General features: G+C 46.3%; 1 non-coding gene across 1 annotated transcript; it reads right to left on the bottom strand.

Moving 5' to 3' along the window:
• Positions 1-3,644: 3,644 nt before the first annotated feature.
• TRNAS-ACU lies at positions 3,645-3,726 on the bottom strand. Its single transcript has one exon. It is a non-coding gene; the product is annotated as a tRNA-Ser (tRNA).
• Positions 3,727-6,430: the final 2,704 nt, after the last annotated feature.

Below are 6,430 nucleotides of genomic sequence, written 5' to 3'. Positions count from 1 at the left end.
TCTGCTCGTGGGATTTCTAAACTAGTTTAAGGTCATATAAAACAGTTTGTATTCACATTCAGAGGATGATGGCAAGGGAAGAGAAGTGGAGGCTGAGCCTCTCTCAGCAGGTTTCTTGTAGAGGAGGGGAGAGAGCTGTATCTTGCTGAGAAATCTGGGGTTGCTCCTATTTGGCATAAAATGAAGCAAATTCTCATCACCGTCTTCCATACTTTGCATGTAAACCACAGGCCTGGCAGACAATGCTTTTGTTACTGTCAATCCTAACCTTTCCAGTCATGAACAGGCCCCAAAATAATGAGTGGATTAAACATAATGAGGCTTTTTAAATAATAGATTTGGGTCCTTATCATATGCCTTCTGGTGGAGTCTTTAGGGAAGGCAAAAACATCTTTCCATTAACTTATTTTTGAAATACAAAGTTAGGATTCTCATGGAATCAGATGATTCTGGGATCTGGAGCATAACAAAAAACACTGTGCACTGGTTTGAGGGATCTTATATTAAGATCAGTAAAAGTTGAGATCTGATGACTCTGTGCATCATATCAAATACCAGAAGCACAGGACAAGTTATAGGGTTCTTTTGGGCTGTAACTAAAAGAGCCAACTATACCTCAAGGGTGTGAAAAATAATTTCTGAAAAAGCCAGGTGACAGCTATTTTTCAAGAAGCAGATTTCCATAGTGTTTTAGTCAGGGTACACATTTATACATTTGTTCCCCTTATGAATACCTGAAACTTGGGACAAAGCATGTCCTGTAGAAATAGGGTATGGAATGGGGACTGCTGTGTGACCCTAATAGTCAAAGTTGGCAACATGGTGGTAGCAGAGGTGTAAATCTGGCACAGTGGGTGTGCCACAGACCAAGAAGATTGCTAGAACAGTGAGGCAGTGAAATAAATTACCCAGGGAAGTTGTGGAATCTTTTTAACTGGAAGTTTTCCAGAAGAGGCTGGGTAAGTATTGGCCGAGGATGATTTAGGAGTAGCATTCCTACATTCATGAAAGAAGTTGGACAAGATGACCCTCAAGACCCCTTCCACTTCTATGATTCTGTGATTCAAAGGCCAATACGTGACAAGCAGTCTTTTCCCTAAATCTCACATTTCTATGCACCCCTATAAAGCAGTTTGCTGCTACTGTTCTTTTTAAACTTTGTGCTTTTCTTAATTATTGGTAAATCATCAGTGACCAAAATGTGCTACACCTGCCTTTGCCTGGGCCCCCCATTGGTGCCTGTCAGCAAACAAAACCTCCCAGTGGTCAGCTAGTATGTTGCCTGGCACCAAATGCCACTTAAGGGTGTCCTTAAATCACTCCCTAGGGTAGCCATGCTTTCTCTTGCCAACTTGTGGCTCATTGTATAGCAGCTGCTTGAGCATTCATGTATCATCCATCTGTTCTAAATGCCCAGCTCAATTAATGCCTAAGTACTCATGTAATCCACACACTGCAAAATCTCAACATTCAGCACACTTTCATACCAGTTAACCTGAAGTAAGATAGGCAGAAATGGTGCCATTTCTTTATTTGCTGGGTGTACCTTCTGTACACCAAGTCTCACATCCGTGCAACAGAGACCTGAGGTATCAGTGTCCTGTAAACCTTTGTGATGCCTCTTTCTGCCAGGACTATGGCAGTCTTTGGTCACCACCTCACAACTGACCTTAGCTGAGGTGCATCAGTAAGAGTGGACTCAGCATATCTGACAACCTTATGGCTCTGGACTGTTAAAGCCAACTAAGTTCCTGTTCAATGAAAAACCAAACTTGCATCAAAAGAATCCATTGACGGTTCTTTGCTCTTCTCCAGACCTGTGAAGTTCAAGACTGCTCCTCTCAAAGTCACCTACCAGGCCTACACTGAATAGCTGTGATTTGGGCTGATTCAGTCTGCACATTGTCCTGTGCTGCTTGGAATCTCATGTCTCTTCCTGCCTAACCCATTAATTAAATGGTCTTCTAAAAGGATTTGGTACAATTCAGATTGCAGCTACCAAACCTGTCTACAGGAAGTGGAAGCCATTACCAAGGATGCCTCTGCCTCTATCATACTGAGCCACAGCACAACTGGAATATCAAGGATCACTGTCACATGGGTGCCCCAGATACCAGCCCCAGAGTTCACCAAGCCTGACAGTGTTCCAAGCCTACTGGAATGTTTCTTATTGGTCACGGAGACTTTTCCAATCTGTTTGACAAGAATAATGCAGACAATGCATCAGCACACCAGCTGTAGGGCTACCCATATCCAACTGACTTTCAACTTGGGGCAGTAATTCCTTTTGACCATTGCTCTTTGCTGTCCGATACACACTCACATTGTCATGGAATGCCTCTTCCAATTTCACAAGCTTCAGTGAAATGTCCCCTGTGCAGCTTCAGGTGGACCTCTGCAAGATCACTGCCATGACTGACTGGCATCCCCAAAAGGATTCAATGCTTCCTCAGGTTTGACATTTTTATCACAGGTTCATCAAGAATTTCTCCAAGCTGGTGGTCTTATAACTGCACTCTTCAAAAAGCAGGCTCAATTAGAGTGGTCCACAGAAACCAAGTTCACCTTCAGTCAGTTGAACCAGGCATTCACTTCTGCGTCTCTCTTAGTGCACCTTGACCCGGTGAGAACTTTCATGGCAGAAACAGACATTTCCACTTATAAAACTCATAGTGCTAGAGGTCTCAGAAACAGTTACACTCCCAGATTCACAGAAGTTTAGGGCTGGAAGGGACCGCATGAGATGATTGGGTTCAGCCTCCCTGCTCTGGGCAGGAAAGACTGTTGTGGTCAAATAACCCCAGCAAGGTGTATGTCCAGTCTCTTTTGAAGCTCTCCAGGGTAGATGCCTGCACCACCCCCCGCTGGGAGTGTATTCCAGAGTTTGGTCACACGAACCATAAATAAGTTTTTCCTTATATCCAGTCTGAAACCTTCTTCTGGGAGTTTATGATCATTGCTCCTGGTTTCCCCTGGAGCACTTTGGTGAATAGTTGTTCACCAAGTCTCTGATGCTCACTACTGATATATTTGTAAGCTGCCACCAAATCCCCCTGAAATCTTTTTTCTAGGCTGAACAGTGCCATATCCATCAGCCTTCCCTTGTCTGGCTTGCTCTTAGGCTGCTAAGCATATGAGTGGCTCTTCCCTGGACTTTACGTAGAGTGCCATGCCCCCACCTTTCCTTCCTATCCTGTCCCTCCTGTACAGCCTATAGCCCTTGACATTCACCGCGCAGTCATGCGTTGAGTCCCACCACGTTTCAGTGATCCCCACTATGTCCGGGTTGGTGTCAGCTAGCAGGAGGGTGAATTCCTCCTGCTTGTTTCCCATACTACAAGCATTTGTGTAGAGGCATTTGAGGCCTCCTGTGGATGTGTGCACTGGCCCCCTACTTTCAGCATTACTCTGGCCCCTGTGGCTTACCTGTGTATATGTTTTGCTCATCGGTCTAGGCTGGGCTGTACTTGTGGGTGTTGCTTGGTCTGGCAGTCCAATGATTCCTCTACCCTCGTCTTCCCCTTCCCCCAACAAGCCTAGTTTAAAGCCCGCCGGAGGAGGTCTGCCAACCTAGAAGAAAACACGCGTTTACCTTTAGCAGAAAGGCAGAGCCCATCCGAGCATGTCTCTTGTGAAAAAGACACTGACAAGGGTGGGATTTGAACCCACATGTGCACAGCACAATGTATTAGTAGTCCAGTGCCTTAACCACTTGGCCACCTTGTCAAAATAGTCTACACGGCTGTAAAATAGGGGCTACATTACAGGGAGCAGCTAACGGACAGCAGAACTGCAGAAGAAAAGATAGCTTAATTAGTGGAATATCAAGACTATTAAAAAGGAAAGAGGGTTGTTAATACCTGTGGAATGAAGTTTGGAAGGAATCAGGTAGATCAGCGGTATCAAACTTCTCTGGCCCCACAAGCCAAATCAGGCCCATGGAACTCCCCTTCTTCCCCATGACTGATCCAGCCAGCACCTGCTCCAGCCAGTCCAGGAAAGAAGCTCAGTGCCACAGGGGCTTGGCTGCAGCTGCAGGAACAAGCTGCAGTGCCAAGCTTTGTCCCATAGTACTTCTGGAGCTCCATCACTGAAGGTCTCACCCAAGCACTTAGCTGCAAGATCCCCCATCAAGGCTGCTGGCTGTATGTTTGACAGCACTGAAGTAGATTAAAATGATCCATGAAGTCAAGTAACTCCCTCACTGCTGCTTAAATAGAAATGCTGTTGCCACTTTGGGTGGACCTGGAATCAAAGAGGGTGTGTGGCTGTACCACTGCACTCCCCTGGATCTGTCCCTGGTTGTACCCAAAAAGCCTTGATATGAACTTGACTGCTTTGGAGCAATAGAGTCCACATCCTTCAAACCTGAATGGGATGTAACAAGGCAGTGAAAAAGAAACTAGCTTTAAAACTGTTCAATCATTTTAGAAACAGAGGTAGAGATTTTTTTTTAAATAACTTTCATTTTTACATTGTCCCACTATAATGGCTGGTAACTTTCAGTTGGAAGTGGTCTGCTGCACAGATTTCAGTTAGATAGGCTATAGCAGAAACTTCACTGTGCTGGTGGCAAGAAGTTTTCTTTTGCATTACTAGGAAGGGGAAGAAGATTCCTGTAGGCTACAAGGTTCCTAGCTAGAGCTTTGGTGACATATATATGAAAGTTCTCAACTTGTTAGCGGCTTATGAAGATGCATAAAATTCCATGGATAGCAAAATATAATCCAAGACATTTGGAAGAATACTTACACTAACTTTATATCTTTTAACTTTAGTACACTAACTTATACTAAAAGGTTTAACTTATACTAACAGTTACGTTCCATCCTGTTGGAGAAATGATCCTCAAATATCTCAGGATCCCATTGGCAGGACAGTTTAAATAGAAGGAAACAACCATCTACTCTTATTAGTTATTAGGGGTATGTGAGATTGCAGTGTTCTGTTTTGACCAGTGTTTCAACATTTTCACAGAACCATAGAATCACAGAAGTTGGGTCAGAAGGGACCTTATAGATCTTCAAGTCCAACCCCCTGCCAGGGCAGGAGAAAAAACTGGGCTCAAATGATCCCAGCTAGGTAGGCATCAAGCCTCCTCTTAAAGACCCCCAGGGTAGGTTCCAGCACCACTTCCCTTGGAAGTTGGTTCCAGCTCCTAGCCGCCCTGACTGTGAAGTAGTTCTTACAGATGTCTAATCTAAACCTACTCTCCAACAACTTGTGGCCGTTATTCCTTGTTATGCCAGGGGGCGCTAGGGGAAACAAGGTCTCTCCCAAACCCTTCTGGTCCCGCCTAGTGAGTTTATAGACAGTCACCAGGTCCCCCTTCAGACTTCTCTTGTGAAGGCTGAACAGGTTCAGGTCCCGCAGTCTCTCATTGTAGGGTCTGCCCTGTAGTCCCCGGATCATGCAGGTGACCCTCCTCTGGACTCTCTCAATGTTATCCACATCTCTCCTGAAGTGGGGTGTACAGAACTGGACACAGTACTCCAGCTGTGGCCTGACCAGTGTCACGTAGAGGGGGAGGATCACCTCCTTGGACCTGCTTGAGATGCACCTGTGGATGCACAACAAGGTGTGGTTAGCCCTGCCAACCATGACCTCGCATTGTCGGCCCATGTTCATCTTGGAGTCAATAATGAGTCCAAGATCCCTTTCTGCCTCTGTGCTCTCAAGAAGGGAGTTTCCCATCTTATAAGTGTGCTGGTGGTTACTACTGCCCAAGTGCAGCACCCTGCACTTGTCAGTGTTGAATCGCATCCTGTTTTTGCTTGCCTACCCCTGTAACCTATCCAAGTCTTGCTGCAGTCTTCCCCCTCGGGGTCTCAAACCCCCTGCCGGGCTCATGTGGCCTCAGCCTTGCCTGGCTTCTGATTCTTCGCTCCCCTTTTCAGGACTGGGGTCAGTGCACCCCAGAATGCTGCACCCTCTCTGGCACCGGGGCCCCGCGCTACTGTGGAGCCCCTATGAGGCCTCCTCCAACCCCTAATAGCCTCACCTGGTCCTCCAGTCTAAATAGTGAACACAAAAAAACCCACAAGCCCCTGGGCTATAACATAAAATCTAAGCCGTCCAGCTAGAACCACATTCAGTTCCTACCAGGGAATTCCCCACCCCATAACAGCAATCACTAGCATGCTCACCTCACCCCAAATTTTGGTATCATCAGTGAATTTAAACAGGGTGCTTTTCACCCTATCATCCAAATTGCTGATAAAGAGATTGAACAGCGCAGGCCCAAGGACCGAGCCCTGGGGGACCCCGCTACTACTTCTCCCCAGGTCGAATATGACCCATCCACCACCACCCTCTGAGTGCGACCCTTCAGCCAATCTGCAATCCATCTGACTGTGTAGGCATCAATGCCACAGTCGCCTAGTTTTTTAATGAGGATGGGGTGGGAGACGGTGTCAAAGGCCTTGCTGAA

This window comes from Gavialis gangeticus, unplaced genomic scaffold (assembly GCF_001723915.1).
Source record: "Gavialis gangeticus isolate Ggan-Ray unplaced genomic scaffold, GavGan_comp1, whole genome shotgun sequence".
Classification (NCBI taxonomy): domain Eukaryota; kingdom Metazoa; phylum Chordata; order Crocodylia; family Gavialidae; genus Gavialis; species Gavialis gangeticus.
The sequence above is the reverse complement of the archived record's forward strand: the minus strand, read 5'-3'. Positions and strand labels throughout refer to the sequence as shown.